The 20,598-nt window shown below is 43.2% G+C and overlaps 1 protein-coding gene across 1 annotated transcript in view; it reads left to right on the top strand.

Annotated features, from left to right (window-relative positions):
• Window positions 1–3,572: 3,572 nt before the first annotated feature.
• The window catches only part of HMOX2 (heme oxygenase 2), a 31,683-nt gene continuing 14,657 nt past the window's right edge, over window positions 3,573–20,598 (top strand). The window contains exon 1 of the mRNA XM_023755245.1: window positions 3,573–3,722. The gene's annotated coding sequence lies outside the window, so the exon portion shown is untranslated. The remainder of the gene's footprint in view (window positions 3,723–20,598) is intronic.

The following is a 20,598-nucleotide window of genomic DNA, read 5'->3' as shown; positions in this document are numbered from 1 at the left end:
AAAGGGATAGAGAGTTAGAAACATCGATGAGAGAGAAACATTGATCAGTTGCCTCCTGTACGTCCCCTACTGGGGATGTGCCCACAACCAAGGTACATGCTCTTGACTGGAATCGAACCTGGGACCCTTCAGTTCGCAGGCCGACGCTCTATCCACCGAGCCAAACCGGTTAGGGAGAAACATCAATTTGTTATTCCACTTATTTATGCATTCATTGGTTGCTTCTTTTTTAAAAATGTGTCTCTATTGATTTTTTAGCGAGAGAGAGAGGAGGGGAGAGAAAGAGAAACATCTATGTGAGAGAGAAACACCGATAGGTTGCCATTGGTTGCCTCCCATATGCACCCGGACCAGAGACCGAACCCTGCAACCTGGGCGTGTGCCCTGACTGGTATCAGGACTGGCAAACTACTAGTGTATGGAACAACACTCAACCAACTGAGCCACACCTGCCAGGCCATTTGGTGGCTCCTTATATGTGCCCTGAGGATATGCCCTGACGGGATCAAACCCACAACCTGGCCTATCAGGAGGAGGTTGTAATCAACTAAGCTACCTGGCCAGGGCTTCTTGCTAAATGTTAAAATGTAGTATTTTGTAGATACAGTAAACAGGATGAGCTGACAGGAACTCAACCTGATGAAAGTAGCCAATTGCAAAGAAGAAATCAACATGTAATATATATAAGCCATGGCTAAGCCTTCCTTCCGGGAGGCAGAGATTTGGATATGAATCTGAGACAGGCTGAGCCTCTCTTAAAAACTCTTCAGTTATTTCTTAAAGCCTCTTCTAGATAAGTTTAAAGTTTCTCTTCAGGCATTCCCCAAAGAGCTCTGTTCTGTGCACCTGGAAAGTAAAGAGTTCCGCTCTGCACTGCACAGGTGTATACCAGCTGCTGGAACCTGAAACGTAAAGAATTCTACTATGCACCTGTGTGAGGAACCTAGCCCTATATAAGCCAGACCCGCAGTAGCAGTTTGGGAGCTATGCTGTTATTAGTTGCATTAAGCCCCCTCCCTTCTCCTTTCCCTCCACCTTGATTTCAGTAAACTTCTAATTTTTTTAATATGTTTTTATTGGTTTTAGAGAGAGAAGAAGGGAGAGGGAGAGAGAGGAAAAAACCCACATTGATGATAGAGAAATATCAATGGGCTGCCTCCTGCATGCCCCCTATCAGGGATCGAGTCCGAAACCCACAACCCAGGCATGTGCCCTGACTGGGAATCAAACTGGCAACCTTTTGTGCATGGGAGCACCAAACTGAGTCACCTCTAATTTTGAATCTGTTTAGCCTCCTCTCCTGATTTCTGTCTTGGGGGATGGGTGCAAGAACCTCTTTGTCATTGACAAATTCCCTGTCTCCCTTACGCACTGCAAGTAAATAAAACTCCTTGCAACAACCACCTCTCATTTTCAAATACAGCATCTTAAACAGTGAAGCCCTTGAGTTCAATAACACAAATGTTTTCTAGAATAGCTACCCAGAAGTGTAATTGTTGGGTCAATGAGAATGCCCATTCTAAACGTTAACAGTTCCTGCCAAATTGTTTCTCCTTCCCCACGTGAAGAAAAAAGAAGCTACCATAACAAGCCTGACAACTTCAATAACTGAAAGTCACCACACAGGTTGTTTTGACCATCAAAACATTCCTAACTTGCCTGACCAGTGTGGCTCAGTGGCTGAGCATTGCATGAACCAGGAGGTCATGGTTGGATTCCTGGTCAGGGCTCATACCTAGGTTGGGTTGCGGGCTCAATCCCCAGTGAGGGGTGTGCAGGAGGCAGCCGATCAATGATTCTTTCTCATCATTGATGTTTCTATCCCCTCTCTTCTTACTTCCTCTCTCTGAAATAAATAAAAACACATTTAAAAAAAAAACCACCCAGAAACCCACATTTCTAATTGAGTGGGTTATGGTAGGAAGTCATGTCCTAAGTATATAGGATAAATTAATCTCTACCTTGAACAAGCCCTGTCCATTGTTTATGTGCATCTAGAATAATATATTTAAAATGTGAGAATGATCTCTTCTCCAGAAGGGTAAAGATAAACATCCCAGTGCAGGGGGGGAAGACAACCCCAACATTCCTCATTGTTCTCTTTCAACTGCATCTCTTTCAACTTCTATAAACTATGTTAAAGCTAACTATCCTGCATCCATCAATGTAAAAGTAACATCTCTCCATTTTATTTTTTACTCAATCCTAGAGATTTTCCTGCTTTACTTTCTCCCGCGCTTTAATCGTCCACCAATGGATTTCATGTAACCTTTCTTAGGTCTTCTCCTTGGTTCTAATCCTATCCTATATAATAAAATCCTAATATATGCTCACTGCTTAATCATCACTTGTACTTTTTCATTTCATTTTTCCAGTTTCCTTGCATTATTATAGTGTCACTGGATTCTGAGAGCTTGTTTATGACTAAAGATGTTAATAATTTCTCATGCATTGCAAATGAAATACCATGTTTTTTGTTACTATTTCACTCTGGTATTTTACTTTTTGGTTGTATCAAACTTGTGTATTAAATATAATCATATTCTGTTTAAAAAAAAATAAAACCCTAATATGCAAATCGACCAAACGGCAGAACGACCAGTCGCTATGACACACACTGACCACCAGGGGGTAGATGCTCAACACAGGAGCTGCCCCCTGGTGGTCAGTGAGCTCCCATCGTGGGAGTGCTGCTCAGCCAGAAGCCGGGCTCATGGCAAGTGCAGGGGCTGTGGCGGGAGCATCTCCCGCCTCCAGCCTGCCTGCTTACACCACAGGTGGACATGCCCCGAGGGGTCCTGGACTATGAGAGGGTCCAGGCCAGGCTGAGGGACCCCCACCCCCACCCTCAGTGCACAAATGTTGTGCACCGCACCTCTAGTGTATAAATAAAGTGCATAATTGCTATACCCTGGAGAATTATCTCTGTCCTTTGAAATTTTGCTTCCAGGACTAACCCCTACCAGTGATGGCGAACCTTTTGAGCTCGGCGTGTCAGCATTTTGAAAAACCCTAACTGAACTCTGGTGCCGTGTCACATATAGAAATTTTTTGATATTTGCAACCATAGTAAAACAAAGACATATTTTTGATATTTATTTTATATATTTAAATGCCATTTAACAAAGAAAAATCAACCAAAAAAATGAGTTCGCGTGTCACCTCTGACACGCGTGTCATAGGTTCGCCATCACCTAATCTTTGGCTCTAATAAACTATTTTAAACTTTTCTTTAGGTTTGGAGTTTCTTTTGTGGACACCCAATAACTCTAAAACTGCAAACTTCCCACACCTTTGCCAACACTGGACGTTACCAGCCAGTCATTTAATCTGCAGCCAACCCCATGGTTAAGGAAATGACTGGAAGCCAGTGTGGCTGGAACAGAAAGGACAGGTGGAGCCTAGCGCAAGATGAGCCTGCAGAGGTGGTGACATCGGGCAAGAAGAGCGCGTGGCCCGGAGGAGGCCTCATAAACACCCGCTCTCATTGGTGCTCGCGTTCACTCACAAACACCCCACTTCCTGGGCAGACCTGGGTGCCCAGAGAGGAGCCGCGCGCCCGCCGCAGAGGCGTGTCCTCCGCAGGCCCCGCCCCCGCTGCGTGCGCACGTCGGGCCGCCCTCGCGCTCGCCCGCTCGCTAGACTGTTCCTGACAGACGCGCGGAGGCTGCTGCTACTGTCGGACGGAAGGACGTGCGTCCGGCCAAGTGGAGCCGAGGCTGGTGAGTGGCCCGCACCCTTCCGGACTTCTCCCCGGGTCCTCGGCGGGCTTTGGCCGGCGCTGCTTTTCGGGAGCTGGGTTCCGCCAGCCGCGGCCCGCCGTGTCCCCAGCGCAGGCCTGAGGAAGATCCGGTGGGGACGGCAGTAGCGGGGTGAGCGGGGAGGTGGCTGGGCGCGGGGGCGCCCCGCTTCGTAGACGACGTTTCCGAGGGCCGAGTTGGCGCTGGGCCCTCCCTCCTGGCGTCGCGAGGGCGCTGGGTGAGGTGACCCCGGGGTCGCCGCTGGTGGACTTGGCGTTTCCGGTGGGGGTTGCAGCCCCTGACCTCCCACCCGCACGTCCTTCCACCTTGGGCCCGCGAGGACCCGGACCTCCCCCCGCGTCGGAGGTGGGTGCCCGGAGATGGTTGCCCGGCGTGCCGGCTTATCTCGGGCCATGGCTCTGCCCTTCCTCCATGTGACTCACCTTAGAGCGAAGGGCCCTTTGAGTCACTGTTATGACTTCGTGAGTGACCGCGGCCGCCCTGGCGCAGAGCACCAGCTTGGGAGGGACCAGTGCCTGGGGCAGCCGGTTAATTTGGGCAGGGAGTTTACCTGTCACCTCGGGAAGCACAGCGCTCTCCATGCAGTAATTGCCCCACAAAGCGCTGCCAGGACCGCCTTGCACGGTCTTTGCACCGGGCCGGCCTGTCTGGCCATTTACATTGGTCTGATGAACCGGTTTTTGTGGCCTGTGGCTGTCATCCTGATTGTGTTATGGTTATGGTTCTATGAGCCAGGAAATAAACATCGTCTAGTTCAGGAAGCCCTGTCATTCTCCGCCCCTTCCGCAACCCTATGAGTTGATAGTTTTCCTACTTCTGAATGGGGTTAGTGATGAGACGGCGGTGAAGGAATTGACCTGCCTCCCACAACCAAGACGGTGGCACATGGTCGGCTGCCTCCAGATCCCATGCTCTTTCCTAAACAAAGTCATAGAGATTGGAAATGGGTTATTTAAACTGTTTCCCCCACCCCTTAAACCGTCCTCCCAAATAGAAGGAAACAGGAACTTACTGGTTTTGTGTGTTTGAGTTTCTGATAGTGGCGTTAACCAGTGTGTTTTGATTTAACTCCCATATTAAAATTTTTTAGTTTTTCTTCTGTGAGGAGAGGGATAAGGAATACACATTAGTAAATCTGTGCTTCATTCTTTAGTTTTTTTTTCAAGAAACCTCACAAGACAAAACATCACAAGCTGACCAGGAGCTCATAGTTCAATTGGGCATTTACAAGTTTACTTAGTGAAATTGGAAAAAGTTCTCAAATACAGTGCTCAAGCCAGAACGTTGGGTGAGGGTGTGGAAATTTGAGGGGCCTTGCAAACACAGTCTCATTGAGTGACCTCATCTAACTGGGGATTTGAAGAGGAAACTGTGATTATCCCATTGTCTGACTTGATTTGCTTTTTACCTTTGCTTGGGCCAATAAAGTGAGATGCTAGGAGTCCTAGAGTCCGGAGTTTGAGCTACTCTAGAAATGCCAATGTCAATGAAAAGATGAGTTACAGAAAGTAAAGTATTCATTGCATTTAGCTCACCCCTCATTAGAAAGCAAAACTGGACAGCTGGGGCCTTTGGGCTACCTTGATTCTTTTTGGTTTTCTTTTAAAAGCTGACTCTTTTCAGAGTTCCAGTTGGGCTCTGATCAGGATTGTACCAAAAACTGGAATATCACTCCTCCAGGAGGAAGATATTTTTGAAAATTGCAGTTGTATACTTCAATGTACAACTTTAAAATTTAGCTTGAAACTCCTTGGAGAGAAAAGAGGTGAAAAACTATAAATTACCTCCTGGTACATTATTGGCCATAGTTAACCAAAAAGTTATAAATAGACATTTAATGCAGTAATTTTCAACCCATGTGCTGCAAGAGGCACACTGGTGTGCCGCAAGAATTTTTAAAACATGCAATTCCAGACTATTTAGTCAGGGGCACTGATCTCTTTTCCCTTTGATTGTCAAATTTAAAAATAACAGTAGCCAACACAACAATAACCATCTGGTGTGAATGAATCAAAATTATACTTATTTTTTTTGTCAGATCAGCAAAGAAAATTTTTTTTGGTATTTTAGTAATTAGTTTATGTGTGCTATGAGATGAAAAAGGTTGAAAATAGCTGACTTAATGCAATCTTTTTCTGATAGTGGTCAGTAGGAGAATTAAAAGATTTGGGTAACATCTCCTTTTGTGTTCAACACTGTGAATGTTGTGTTGGCTACTGTTGATCTCCCTCCCTCCCTCTCTCCCTCCCTATCTTTCTCTAAAAATCAATAAAAGTAACAATAGTTAATGGAGTTCACTATAGATAATTTAACAGAGGATTGCATATAAATTATAATCATGGCCAACTGAAATGGATCTGGGAACTCTTTCTGGGTTGTCATATCAATCACATTTATATTCAAGACCTTACAAGGCAATATTCTGAACCCTTAACTAGGCTTTTCAAAACAGCAATTAAATTTATGAAACTCTTAATAGTGAATAGATTTTAATGTTACTTTGATGTAAATTTAGCAAACATGCAATTTTCTATGTGATATACATAGTTGGGCAAAAGTAGATTTACAGTTGTGAGTATGTGAAAGTTTATTCTTGTATTATTGTTTAGTAATTATTGTATTATTTTTCATACAAACAACTATAAACCTACTTTTGCCTCACCCTGTATTTCTTTCCTTTTTTTTAAGCTTCACCCGAGGATATTTTTCCATTGATTTCTAGAGAGCGTGGAAGGAGAGAGGGGGAGAGAGAGAGAGAAATATCAATGTGAGAGAGATACATTGATTTGGGGCTGGGGAACTTGCAACCTGTAACTGAGGTATGTGCCCCTGACTTGGAATCGAACCCATGACCCTTTGGTCTGCTGGCTGATGTTCTAACCATTGAGCAACTGGCCACGGCTCCCTTTATTTCTTTTAAGCAGATATTTTAGCAGTAATCCAAGGGCTGTTTAGTCTGTTTGTGGAGTAGGAATTGCATCAGAGTGCATGTATTTTTACTATTGAATGGTATAATGCTGAGGAAGGTTCTTTTTAAGTGTGTGCTTGAGTATCTCACCCTGTGTAATGTGTACAGAAACACTGCCCTAGCCGGTTTGGCTCAGTGGATAGAGGGTGGGTCTGCGAACCAAAGGGTCTCAGGTTTGATTCTGGTCAAAGGCACGTGGGTCGTGGCTCGTGCAGGAGGCATCCAATCGAAGAGAGAGGGAAAGACAGAGACAAGTATCAAGAAATAGTAGTCACAGAGCCTGTTTCTTGATGCTTGTCTCTGTCTTTCCCTCTCTCTTCTACTCTCCCCAAAAATCAATGGAAAAATATCCTCGGGTGAGGATTAACAACAAAAACAAAATAAAGTGTACAGATACACCGACTCTTGTTTGTACTTCAAAATGATTGAATCAGTTGGTTAATCCAATCAGTCTGTATCATTTTTGTTCAAGCAGCTATTCAACACTAGACAGTTTTGTTTCACATTTATGTATATGTATCTAAATACATACATATTCACTTGTATTAGAAGGTAAAAAGTAAATGGTTTGTTTCTTCCAAAAAATAAAGCTGTGTTAGTATATTTTTGACCATGAGAAAAACATTTAAGCCCTTTGAGCTGCAGTTTCTGTATCTGAAAAATGAGGTTAATATTTGAATCTTAAAATCTTTTGTGCTTTGAATGCTTATTGATTTAAGAAGGGTTTCCAAATCTTTCTGTTTTGGTAAGTTTGGGCCTGAGAATCTGTGTTTTTAATTTCTCATGTGATTCTTGTTTGGGGCCCCTTGTCTAAAGTACAGGCTGAACAGAAAAGGGAGTAGACTGGCAAGAGGGTAGAGAAGTAGGTGAATAGGATACATGAGGAAAGGGACAACAGAAGAAGAAAGAAAGGGCTAATTGTTGCTTGACAATAATTACTGTCAGCTTGTATGCAAGAGGCCAAGCAAGTGGATATTCTCTTCCATCTGTTTAGGGGGGGGAATAATTTTTGTCACACAAATAGATTTGTTTCCTTCCCAAGAGTATCATGGGCTTAATTATTGTCATAGTTCTCAGTAACTTTAAAAGGGCTTTGGGGAAGAATGGCATAACAGAGACAGGTGTCTTATACTCCACCTGTCTGACTTTTTGTAAATACTCCTGGCTTCCTGCCTTTCTCCTGATGAGCTCTCTCTGTCTTGGAAAACTCAAATTTCACTGTCTTGTATTCAAACCCATAATTATTTGAGGGCTGAGGGAAGGTGCTAGCATGATTAAGCAATCTGCCCTCGTGCTTTCAGCTAACCTAGTTGGCTGGCCTGCCTCATCAGTCACTGCATTGATCATATTTTTTATATCAAACAATGGGACCCATAGTTTGAGCATTCGGGTGTACTGAAGGAATTGATTGCTGGGGTAGGATATTTGAATCAGAATTGTCCTGGTTAATTTGGAACATAGGGCTGAATCTTTAGCATTGTCTGTATTGCACAATTAGTATTTCTCCTATGGGACATATTGTTGTGTTCTCTCTCTCTCTCGAGCTTGAAGCTGCAAGGTCTTAGGCCTCATTGTAGTCACAGAGCCTGCAAACAATATAAATGTTTGTTGATAATATAGCATGTCACATGCCCAAGTGTAGACATCCCCTTCCTTGGACACTGGACCTGCTGTTCTCTCTGGCAAGACCACTACAGGCTGCGGCAGAGGAACTGTTATCACCTAGAACTGTTTCCAGGACAATTTGCAGGAGGGCAGGCATGTGAAGGGAAAAAATCAGTTAAGCAAAATTGAGTGTGGGTCGGGAGAGGGCTCTAAATAGTGTTTGAAGACAGATGAGAAAAGCAGATACAGTGAAGGAGTGTCAAACCTTCACTCCCTTCCTGGCCGGTGTGGCTCAGTTGGTTGAGTGTAGTCCCAATTACCAGTTAGAGTCCTGGTCAGGCCACATGCCTGAGTTTCAGGCTTGATCCCCAGTAGGGGGTGTGTAAGAGGAAGTCCATTGATGTTTCTCTCTCCCACTCCCTCTCTCTCCCCCTTCCCCTCTCTCTTTTTAAAAAAATAGGTTTTTATTGATTTCAGAGAGAGGAAGGGAGAGAGAGATAGAGAGAGAAACATCAATGAGAGAGTCATTGATCAGCTGCCTTCTGCATGCCCCCTACTGAGGATCGAGCCCGCAACCTTGGCATGTGTCCTGACTGGGAATCGAACTGTGACCTCCTAGTTCCCTGGGTAGATGCTCAACCACTGAGCAATACTGGCTGGGCCCCCCTCTCTCTCTTAAAAAAAAAAATTCAGCCCTGACCGGTTTGGCTCAGTGGATAGAGCGTCGGCCTGCGGACTGAAAGGTCCCAGGTTTGATTCTGGTCAAGGGCACGTACCTTGGTTGCGGGCACATCCCCAGTGGGAGGTGTGCAGGAGGCAGCTGATCGATGTTTCTCTCTCATCGATGTTTCTAACTCTCTATCCCTCTCCCTTCCTCTCTGTAAAAAATCAATAAAATATATATATTAAAAAAAATTCAATAAAAACATTAAAAAAAAAAGGATGAATCTCATTAAAAAAACAAACCTTCACTCCCTTGGGTTTTTTCCTACAGGAAGGCAAGCGGAGAGTCAAGCTTTCTGTTTGCTTAGTAAGAGCAGGTAGCCCTCTAACTAGAAAATAACTTAAAACATTCCATTTCTCTACCACACACTTGGGTTTCTGTCAATGTCAGCAAAATTTCCAAGTATCTTTGCTCAGTGTCCTGTTTGTCCTGTTTTGTAAGACTTTTTGTGTTTGCAAAGTCAAAAGTGGGGTGACTGCCCTGGCTGGGTGGGTCATTTGGTTAGAGCAGTAGTTCTCAACCTTCTGGCCCTTTAAATACAGTTCCTCATGTTGTGACCCAACCATAAAATTATTTTCGTTGCTACTTCATAACTGTAATGTTGCCACTGTTATGAATCATAATGTAAATATCTGATATGTAGGATGGTCTTAGGCGACCCCTGTTAAATGGTCGTTCGACCGCCAAAGGGGTTGCGACCCACAGGTTAAGAACCGCTGGGTTAGAGCATCATCTCATACACTAAAATGTTGTGGGTTCGATTCCTGATCAGGGCACATAACTAGGTTGTGGGTTCAATCCCCGATTGGGGTGCCTATGGGAGGCAACATATCAATGTTTCTCTCTCCCTTTCTTTCTCTCTTAAAAAAAAATCAATAAAAGCATATTCTCTCAGGTGAGGATTAAAAAAAAAATGGGGTTGACTAGCTGCTACAGGTTATGTTTTCTTGCCCTTTTCATTTGGCTTTTCCAGGGCATATGCTCAGATTTCAAAGAAGTTAATTTTTAAGTGCAAGTGCCTAAAGATAGAGGGACAAAGAAAAAGTGATATCTGCCCATTTGGCAAGCATGTATTGCCTCTATGGTGTGCAGAGTACTGGCACTAAGCAGGCGTGCAAAAACAACAAACCCAGCATAGTCCTTGTTCACTAGCAGTTGGCAGTCACACTGGGGACATGAAACGGTAAAATCACTTTGTAAGGTTTATGATTGTCATTCTGACACTCAGTATTCTGGGAGGTCAGGAAAGCGAAGAGCTGAGAAATGGAAAAGACAGGAGAACTTGAACTGAACCCACTGGTGTTAGGTAAAATAATAGAGAAAAGAAGAGAGGAGGCCAAAGAAAGGGGATACCTCTCTTTAGCAAGCTCTCAGGGGTCTTATCCACAAAGAGAATGTCTCTCATTTTAGAATAAGGATTCTTAACCTGAATTTTGGGTCCACGGGTGAATTGTAGGGGACTGTGGTTGCTCTGGAATGGCATAGGCAACATTTTTTTTTTTTTATATGTGATTGTCCTGGAGAGAGAGTCTGAAGCCTTCATATGATTCTCAAAGGAATCTGTAACCAAAAAAAGATGAATGATTCTTCTATTCTGGCAAATACCCTTCCATCTTCAGAAATACACTTCTCTGAATTTGTATTTTCAGATGAGGTATTTGGGTGGAAGATGAAAGACAGAAACCCTAGGATTACTTTGTAAACAAACAGCCTTTCACTGAACATCAACTGTCATGGGACATGCATGAGTGCTCATGCAAAAGACAGCATGTTCCCACATACACATGGTGTTCTAATCTGGTTTCCAGGAATAGGGCAACTAAACACCCTCACTGACTAGTGTGGGTGAGGCTCCAGGTATGTCCTCAATGTCATACAGTCAGTTGTGGCTGATACAGAGGTAGAACTAAGGAGTGTTGGAAGTGGGGCGAATTGAAGACACAAACCACAGGCTTTTTGGAAGGTCAGGATGTGTTTCAAGAAGCTGCTGGAGGCCTGGCCAGTGTGGCTTGGTGGTTGAGTGTCGATCTATGAACCAGGAGGTTGGGGTTCAATTCCTGGTCAGGGCACATGCCCAGGTTGCAGGCTTGATCTCCAGCGGGGACGGGGAGGGCATGCAGGAGGCAGCTGATCAGTGATTCTCATCATTGATGTTTCTCTCTCTCCCCCTCTCCCTTCCTCTCTGAAATCAACAATGTAAAAGAAGCTGCTGGAGTATTGGAAACAAGGTGTGAAAGAGTACATGAAGCCCTGGCCCAGCAGCCAGAAAACCCTGGGCAGGTCTGGGAACAGGGGCTAATTCCAGGACCAGCTTCCCTCTGCTGCTTTGGACATAAAGGGCTAAGAGACTGTCCTAGAGCAGTGGTCACTTAGCACATGCATAGGAAATGGAAGCAGTTTCAAAGCTAGTGTCCTAGTTCTCCTAGACCAGCAGTCGCCAACCTTTTGGACCTCATGGACCACCAGTGGTCCGCAGACCACCGGTTGGCGACCGCTTCCCCAGACCAGTGGTCAGTAAACTGTGGCTCGCGAGCCACATGGGGCTCTTTGGCCCCTTGAGTGTGGCTCTTCCACAAAATACCACGTGCGGGCGTGCACGTACAGTGCGATTGAAACTTCGTGGCCCATGCGCAGAAGTCAGTATTTTGTGGAAGAGCCACACTCAAGAGCCGCATGTGGCTCGCGAGCCGCAGTTTGCCAACCACTGCCCTAGACCATAGCCATTGAAGTAGGCCGAGCTCAGAGTTCCTTGGGGTACTGGAGGAGCTGAGCTCCTGAGTCCCTGACCCTCCCCGCCACTTTAACTATGGATGATCCACTCACTGCTCTTGCTTTATGTGTTGGCCTTCTGTGTAGGGTTTGGTTGAGCATACCTCTCAGAGCTCTGGAGCACTGATGGCCTATAAGCTGTTCAACTGTTCCCCTCCCTGTCATATCCGCCCCCCCGCCCCAAAGTTATTCATTACTGCCTAATCATGTCCTTAGTTGACAGTACTAGTAGATGGTCTGGGCTACATGAATTTCTTCTTGATAATCATTAATGGAGACAATGATGTTTGACCAGTTCTGTGGACCTCTTGGGAATTATAAGCACCCACTTCATGTATCTTTAATTTATGTAGTTTTTGGGGGCTGCCTTAAACAATAGGATGTTATTCAATTTTGCAGTGTCAGACTGCTGTGTTTTTTTTCTTTTCAGTAAGTTGTGATCACTAGCATTTTGCTTTTTCCCCTTGAGATAATGATAAAATGTGCTTAGAGACAGGATGTGGGCTTGTTAGGAGATTGTACAGCTATTGCCTTCTTTGGCTTGACCCCTTCCCTAGAGTAGTAACAAACAAGAAGAGAACTGCCACTGTGAATTCCTTCTCTAAAGCCAGCTGGGGAAATAAAGGTTTTTCAGAGGCAGACATCTGGAAGTATCAGGTGGCCGGTGCATGCATGGGAGTGAAGAGTGCTGGCCAGTGTTTGTTTGCTTGACCTTTAAAATTTTACCTATCCATTTCTTTAAAAAAAAAGGGGTGGGATATTGGGGGCGGGGGTTTATGCTCCTAATCAGGTTTTTAAAGTCCTTAAAGTAACTAAATAAACTGTGTGTTCTCAGTAGTTGTATCTGCGGAATATAAGGAAGCCAGTTTAAAAACCAATGCAATGCAACATTTGTGAGTTATTTGATCACAAAGCATCGCCTATTTGGCCCCCTACAAGGCCAATCTCACCCCAAACTCTCATCAGCAGCAATTTTTGTGGTGAAAATGTTGCTCAAAAATGCTTACTCACTACTCAGCCATTTTTCTTATTTCTGGGATTCACTTTTAACTATCTTTGTTATCTGCTCTTTGAGAATACCTTCATTTTGAGAAAACCTTGCATTCTGGAAATCATTCAGTCACTCAGCAAACCCTGATTAGCTGGGTGCCCTGTGTTGGGCAGTAGGAGACAAAAATAAATAATCTGTAATCTGTAAAACGACATGTAAACAAATAAATAACAGGACATAAGTGCTATAACAGATCATAAAAGTCTTGCTTAAATTGAACTTTAATCAGCCTCTCAGGGCTAAGAAGCCAAGCCACATAGTTGCCATCAGCATTTGCCTGCAATACCTATCAGTTTGGGTGAATTTCTCTGTTTCTCAAGATTCTCCAAAATGTCTTGAGGTTCTTCCTTTTCCATCTCCCAGGAAAGCAACCTTGGTTCCTTACCTGGAAAGACTGCTGAGAACCATGTAAAGTACAAGGCTGTTTTTCTGAGGGGCTTTTATTGGCCTCCAAAGTTAATCTTAATTCCTTAGAGTCTTCTGGTAACATCCAGAGACTATTCATGGTTCTTTCAAATATGGTATTCCAGTCAAAGCCTTGTCAAGAGTTTTCAATTGTGTCCTGTTATAAAAAAGAACATATTCTTCTTGAATTTATGTAAATAAACATATTGCCATGAAAATAATACTCATTAAGAGTTTCCAAAGTCTAGTGGGATCAATTAGAGAAAAAAAATAAACACCTCAATACTGCTTACAGAGGTGTAAATAAGGAAAATTACTTATATCTGAAAAAGATTTTAAAAAATCAGCAATATTTCAAATAAAAAAATCATAAAATTGTAACCTTTCTTATCAGTTTATTCAGTCCTGTGTAATTCAACTTAATTTTGCTTGAATCCAGTTTTTCTAATAGTTCTCTCCATCTGGCCTGATAACTGAGAGTGATAGGGTCAGTCATAATTCCAAGAAGTTCGCTAGACTGCCCATTAAGTTTCATATGATTTGCTCAGTGAACTGGGTGCTCCAATCACTACAGATTTTGGTAGACGTATCCCAAGTGGGAAATACATTTTCTAACAATTTCTTTGTCGTTGTTAGGGCATCATCCTTGTTGCAAATGAAAGCTTCAACTCATCCAGAAAAACATACACACAACAAGAACATACTGATAATGCATACTAAGTGGCAATTGAATGAAGTCCAGCTAAAATGTACTATGGTAGATGAAGGAGTCTACCTGAAAAATGCCAAGGAGCTGGGAAGAACCAAATGGCTATCTTGAGTTTCCCATTGCCCCGACTATTCATTTAATTTCCAGCCATTGTTCATTCATCTTAATTTCTCTGATTCAGGAGTAGATTGTTGCCATGTTACAGGGACATGAGGATAGCAAAAGTCCACAATGAGGGGTAATTTTTGCAAAAACAGAATGAACTTCATCCACTAGTGAGTGCCACATTCTGATACTCAGGTTCAGTTGTTTTAAGTGTGTCCCTCAATTTTTAATTTTTTATTGATTTTTTTTGAGAGAGCAATATTTAAAAAAATTTGTTCTTATTTATTTTATTTTATTATTTTTTTAATCGTTACCTGAGGATATTTTTTCCATTGTTTTTTTTACAGAGAGTGGAAGGGCGGGGGAGGGGGGAGACATGGGAGGGAGGCAGGAGGGGGAGAAAGAAACATTGACATGAGAGAGACGCATTGATTTATTGCCTCCTGCATGCGCCCCTACCTGGGCTGAGGAACCTACAACTGAGGTATATGCCCTTGATCAGGAATCGAACCCACAGCCCTGTGGTCTGTGGGCCGACACTCTAATCACTGAGCCATACAGGCTGGGCGAGAAACATAGATTCTGTTATTCCAATTATTTATGCATTCATTGGTTCCTTTTTTTAAAAAAATATGTCTTGTTTTTTTAAAAAAAATGTTTTTATTGATTTCAGAGAGGAAAGGAGAAGGAGAGATGGATAGAAACATCAATGATGAGAGAGAATCATTGATTGGCTGCGTCCTGCATGCTTCCTACTAGGGATTGAGCCTGCAACCCCGGTGTGTGCCCTGACGAGAAATCGAACTGTGACCTCCTGGTTCATAGGTCGATGCTCAACCACTGAGCCACACTGGCTGGGCTATAATATCTTTAAAAAATGTTCTTTTATTGATTTTAGAGAGAGAGAGGGAGGGAGAGAGAAACATTAATTTGTTGTTCCAGTTATTTATGCATTCATTGGTTCCTTCTTGTATGTGCCCTGACTGGAGATTGAACCTGCAACCTTGGCATATGGGGACAGTGCTTTAACCAACTGAACTATTTGGCCAGGGCCCTTGTGTAATTAAAATCTTACCTGGAGTAGAATAGATACATAAAAACAATTTTTTTTCTTTTTAACAGAATGAAAAAAAACTAAACTCTTACTCTGCATTAGGTTATTTGTGATATTTAAATTCATTTATTTAATTAATTTTCAATATTAATTCAGCTTAACCATATAGAAAAACTCCTCAAGATCTTTCTTTATAGACCTATGACTTTCTTAGTCCCTCTTTGTCTCTTCTTAACTCACTCAGAAATAACCAACCTTATTTTAGGACTAGAGGCCTGGGGCACAAAATTCGTGCACAGGTAGGGTCCCTAGGCCTGGCTGGTGCTCAGGGCCAATTGGGCCTTCTGGCTTCTGGCCAGGGCCTTCTTTCCCTGGCTGCCGGCTGCAGGCCGGGGCCTTCCTTCATTCTGCACCGCCCCCTGGTGGTCAGCGCACATCATAGTGAGCAATTGAACTGCCGGTCTCCTGGTCGAACTTCTGAGGGGACACTTAGTGTATTAGCCTTTTATATATATATAGATAAACCTCGTTCTTTTAATTTCTTCCAAAAAAATGTATTTCCATACCTTATACTTTCTATTACTAAAAACATCTTTTTTTAAAAATATATTTTATTGGTTTTTTACAGAGAGAAAGGGAGAGAGAGATAGAGAGTTAGAAACATTGATCAGCTGCCTCCTGCACACCCCCCACCGGGGATATGCCCGCAACCAAGGTACATGCCCTTTGACCGAAATCGAACCTGGGACCCTTCAGTCCGCAGGCCAACGCTCTCATCCACTGAGCCAAACCGGTCAGGGCACTAATAAACATCTTATTGAGAAATCTTTAAGTCTTAGGAACCTCAATTGCTAGTGACAACTAAAAAGGTAAGCATGGGCCTGCAGACTGAAGGGTTGAGGTTCAGTTTCCATCAAGGGTACGTACCTGGGTTGCAGGTTTGATCCCCAACCCTGTTTGGCACTCCTGTGGGAAGCAACCAATTGATGTATCTCTCTTACATAAGTGTTCCTCCCTCTCTCTCTCTCTCTCCCTCTCTCTCTCTCTCTCTCTCCCCTCCCTCCTTCCCTTTCGCTCTCTCTAAAAATAATAATAATAATAAAGGTTTTGCCTTCTAGCAACTCAAATACAAAACAAATCAGTCCTGCTCCCAGGAAGGTACTGTGACTCTTTTTTTTTTTTTAATATATTTTATTGATTTTTTACAGAGAGGAAGGGAGAGAGAGATAGAGAGTTAGAAACATCGATGAGAGAGAAACATTGACCAGCTGCCTCCTGCACATCTCCTACCGGGGATGTGCCCGCAACCCAGGTACATGCCCTTGACCGGAATCGAACCTGGGACCCTTCAGTCCGCAGGCCGACGCTCTATCCACTGAGCCAAACCGGTTTCGGCTGTGACTCTTTTTGTTGTTATCTGTGGACAGTTCCCCAACTTGCCCCACCTTTTTCTATTTTCTGGTGGAAATTCAGTCTTCTCCAAAATCTCTGTAAAGGATATTTGATAAAGGTGTGTGTGAATCATAGTGCCCAAACAAATCTCACCTTGTCTCTCTATCTGATGAAGGGATGAGAAGAGTACTAGACTCATGTCCTTTTTTGAACTACTTCAATACAGAGTATGTAACTGCAAGAGGCTGACCCCATCCTGCACAGGCTTGTGTCTGTATTTAACAAGGAACTTCTGAAAACATAGTCCAATTATCCTAAGTGAATAGCTCTTCTGAGGTGCAAGCAGGGTTTCTCAACCTTGGTGCTATTGACATTTTGGGCTGGATAATTGTTGTTATTGGTGGTGGGTGTGTGCACTTGTGCTGTGCTTTCTGTGCATTGTGGGATGTTGAGTGGCATCCCTGGCCTCTACCCATACTAGATGCCAGTAGCACAGCCCACTGCTCAGTTGTAACAACCACACATATCTCCAGACTTCGCCAAATGTGCCCTGGGTGGCAAAATGGCCCCAGCTGAGAATTATTGGATTGGGATTGATTGTTATGAGATACAAATGCAAATCATGTTTATCACAGTAAAATTTTCAGTTACTTAAACCTTTATTTATAGTGATGAGCTGCTCTAAAGAAACAAAATAATAATGTTCCCCGTCCCCCATCCTAATCCTTTGTAGCATGAAGGGGCCTTCACTTCATGTTCAAAGATCATCTTCTTTTAGGTCCTTTGCAAAATTTATTTTGCTAGAAATTCCAAAGTTTTTCTGTTCCTTTCTTATCAGAATGAAAACAGAGGTTCTTCCTAGTGAGCCTTCAACTCAAAGTCTGTGACCCCCATATAGATTTGATTGCCTATAAGGCTTTTCATAGAGATAAGGGTATTTACATTTTTTGTCTGAAAATATGTGGGAACACTTGTTAGCTTTAAACTTTAAGTGACACTTTGTTTAGTGTATTAATGGGGATCATATGACATGTCAGTTTTATTTTTTTTTATTTTTATTTTTATTTTATTTTATTTTTTTAAATATATTTTATTGATTTTTTACAGAGAGGAAGGGAGAGAGATAGAGAGTTAGAAACATCGATGAGAGAGAAACATCGATCAGCTGCCTCCTGCACATCCCCCACCGGGGATGTGCCCGCAACCCAGATACATGCCCTTGACTGGAATCGAACCTGGGACCCTTCAGTCCACAGGCCGACGCTCTATCCACTGAGCCAAACCAGTCAGGTGACATGTCAGTTTTATAAGTAATTTATCTCATATAATTCTCATACCTACCTTGTAGAGTTATTACCGTACCTACAGATGAAGAAACTGAGACTCTGAGAGGATAAGTAGCTGATCCAAGGCCACCCAGTGGTATGTGGAAGAACCAGGGTTGTGTCTGACAAAAAACTGTGTTTTGACCACATCCTGTGCTGCCTCTTAGCCTGTATGTGGCCAGTGGATTCTCTCTTGGCTGGCTCAGTTCAAGTAACATTTGTTAGGTGCTTACCACAGGTTGGCTCTGGAGATCATCATACAATTCAGTCACTTCTTCAACTCCTTTGATCAGCACATTGGCATGTGCTGTGCAGTAAGAACTTCTGTGCATGTGCCTGCCATTACATTTATTGAACCCATCTTCTAGAAACTTTCAGGTGGATGTATACTGAAATACAAAGACTTATATTTGATTCTAAATTAATGGTCACATATGGCACTTATACAGACCCTGAGTTACTGTCAGCAACTGTTGCATGGGAAGCTGTGTCCTGGGAAGGTCATACTGGTTAGGAAAGTAAAACCTGTGGCTGTGGAAGTTTCATAGAGAGACCAGGCAGAGTCACACATGATAATTTTCCCTTTATTTCTTCCCTTTAATCTTTGAAGGCTTCATTGAAGAACTAGAGTATCTGGAAAGACAGTTTAAGGGCATTTGGCTAAATAATCACTATGACACTTTTATTTTTCTGCCTTTTAAGTGTAGTTTGGAGGAGTGTTACAAGTACTTAATTTGCTACTTAAAAAAAAAAAAAGGTGAGCTTCTTACTCTGAGAAAGTAATAGCTGCTGCTGCCATAGACGCAAGCCTGTGCAGGATGGGGTCAGCCTCTTGCAGTTACCAGTTTCTTGCTCCCTCTCCACAGCCCGCACCCTCCACCCCCTTGGCCACCAGAATCTAGGCCAGGGGTGGGCAAACTTTTTGACTTGAGGGCCACAATGGGTTCTTAAACTGGACCGGAGGGCCGGAACAAAAGCATGGATGGAGTGTTTGTGTGAACTAATATAAATTCAAAGTAAACATCATTACATAAAAGTGTACGGTCTTTTTTTTTTAGTTTTATTCATTTCAAACGGGCTGGATCCGGCCCGTGGGCCGTAGTTTGCCCACGGCTGATCTAGGCAGTCATTGTGACAAAGCCTGGGAATAATACCTCACTTTGTGGACCAATGGAAACATGTTAAGATTCCTATGGGTCCAAAGTGAGAGATAGGAACCACCTTGTTAGATTGACCTTGGCCTATGGAGTTGCTGATCTTATGAGAAGTTTGTGTTGAACTTTTGTATAGAGGTGTGCTCCCTGCAGAGGACTGCTTTTGTGTTGTTGTCAAACCGTATCATCCTGTATCAACCAGTCTGAAACTTGCTTTTCTGGCTCAACATTATGTCTTAAAGATCTTCCTAGGTCAATAAATACATAACTACTCTGTCTCAGTTTAACTGCTATTTAGTCATCCAGGGAAGGTTTCTAGATTTTACTTAGTGGTTTATAAAAGATTTTGGCATATTTGAGTTAATTCCAGGTTTTTGCCATTATGAACTTGCAACAAACCACCCTGATTTGCTCTTCTGGAGTAAATGGTAAAGTAGTAAGCACTCTTCTGGAGATGGTAAAAGAGTAAAAATACGATTTTTGAAAAATAACCAAATTTTCTTTCCCCATCCTCCTCTCCACTGAAGCAGTTGGACAGCTCTGGGCTCCCGGGGGTGGGGGTGGGGGTAGGGAGGAGGCTGCTGAAAAGAAAACAGATGACTTGAATGAAGTTGCTTCAACTGTTTCACTGTTAAATATGAAGATTTCTGGTAGATTGCCTTTATCAAGAGATTTTTTTTTAATATATTTTATTGATTTTTTACAGAGAGGAAGGGAGAGAGATAGAGAGTTAGAAACATCGATGAGAGAGATGAGAGAGAAACATCAATCAGCCGCCTCCTGCACATCTCCCACTGGGGATGCGCCCGCAACCCAGGTACATGCCATTGACCGGAATCGAACCTGGGACCTTTCAGTCCGTAGGCTGACGCTCTATCCACTGAGCCAAACCGGTTTTGGCTATCAAGAGATTTTAACTTAATGTTTCTTCTATTGCTATTTGCTTAATCTTTTTGTTTTAAAAAAATAATTTTGTGTTGAAATACTTCCTATTTATCACAGTACTGTTTCCAAGACAGAATATATATTTTCAATAAACAGAAAGATAGGCCCTCATTGGTGTGACTCAGTTGGTTGGAGCATCGTCCCGTGAACCAAAGGGTCATGGGTTCAATTCCCAGTAAGGGCACATGCCTGGGTTGTGGGTTTGATCCCTTGTCAGGGTGCATCAGGAGACAACTGATCGATGTTTCTTTTTTTTTTTTTTTAAATATATTTTATTGATTTTTTACAGAGAGGAAGGGAGAGAGAGAGATAGTTAGAAACATCGATGAGAGAGAAACATCGATCAGCTGCCTCCTGCACATCCCCCACTGGGGATGTCCCGCAACCCAGGTACATGCCCTTGACTGGAATCGAACCTGGGACCCTTCAGTCCGCAGGCGGACGCTCTATCCACTGAGCCAAACCAGCTTCGGCTGATCGATGTTTCTTGCATAGATGTTTCTCCTTCTCCTCCCCTCCCCTCCCCCTCGTTTCAATTCCTTGCAAAATCTTACCGAACCAATCGGGTTCCGGACGCCCTGGCCTCGCCGCCGGTAGATTACATTCACTTCGCTAATAATTGTGGCAAAAA

Source organism: Myotis lucifugus, unplaced genomic scaffold (assembly GCF_000147115.1).
Source record: "Myotis lucifugus unplaced genomic scaffold, Myoluc2.0 scaffold_72, whole genome shotgun sequence".
Classification (NCBI taxonomy): Eukaryota; Metazoa; Chordata; class Mammalia; order Chiroptera; family Vespertilionidae; genus Myotis; species Myotis lucifugus.
Note: the sequence above shows the minus strand (reverse complement) of the source record. Positions and strands in the feature narration are given on the sequence as shown.